This window comes from Pteropus alecto, unplaced genomic scaffold (assembly GCF_000325575.1).
Source record: "Pteropus alecto unplaced genomic scaffold, ASM32557v1 scaffold270, whole genome shotgun sequence".
Lineage (NCBI taxonomy): Eukaryota > Metazoa > Chordata > Mammalia > Chiroptera > Pteropodidae > Pteropus > Pteropus alecto.
The window spans coordinates 3,245,984-3,246,942 of NW_006430735.1; the positions used below are offsets into that span (position 1 = coordinate 3,245,984).

The following is a 959-nucleotide window of genomic DNA, read 5'->3' on the forward strand; positions in this document are numbered from 1 at the left end:
TGCTACAATGTTTTTCAATATACTTACCCAGGCTCTATTATAGTTTTAATCTTACACTAAAAAAATTCAAAAGAAAATTTTTAAAATAAATTTATCTCTTCTGGTCAAGCTAGCTAAAAAGATCCTTTTAAAATAAATACTAACCAAAAGCTATTTCCTTTCCAACTCTTAAGTCACGTGTAAGAGATGAAATTATGAGAATTTCAGTCACAAATATTCAGTCATTATATTAACATAGTCTTCATCGCTTCTCGGCCTTTTGGCTAAGATCAAGTGTAGTATATTAACATGGTCTTTTAGGTAAACGTGAATCAACATATACCCAACAGACATCAATTAGGAGAGATTGAGGTTCCTGTTTCAATGGATGAAATATGCATGTTTTTGAAAAATTCTAAGTAATGTTAAAAATTATTTTTGTTTTAATCTAAGGGTAAATTAAAAACAGCAAAGATCAAGTTAAAAGCTCATAAGAATGTACACCAACTCTTTAAAAGGCAAAGACCATCGTTGATATAAGATGGTTTTTAGAGAGAAAACATTTATTGCACAGCTTTGTAATTGTTTCCATTCACATGGAACAACTCCAGCTGCTTTCAAAAATCAACAAATGATAAGTGGAAGGAAATGGGAAGAAATAACAGCAGTTTTGTTATGTCCAACTGATAAACACTGGGTTGCATATATATTATGTTAAGCATAATTAAGCACAGAATTAACATCGTTTGCAATGCAATAAAATAAGACAGCTGAGACAAATGCAAAAAGGTCTCCAATACATTGTTTTGATGATTTAAATAGACACTGCCAAGCTATATATTTACAATAAATATAGACAAAGGGTCAAACAAATTTTTTCTGGATATATGTGCATAGGTCATGGCTAAAGGTCTAAAGCAATTTACATTCCATTATTCATCAAGTGTGAGAAATCTTAAGCTTCCATGAACCATGCCTCT

General features: G+C 30.7%; 1 pseudogene; it reads left to right on the forward strand.

Moving 5' to 3' along the window:
- The first annotated feature begins 243 nt into the window (after positions 1–243).
- Positions 244–414, forward strand: LOC112485243 (annotated as a pseudogene).
- The last annotated feature ends 545 nt before the right edge of the window (positions 415–959 follow it).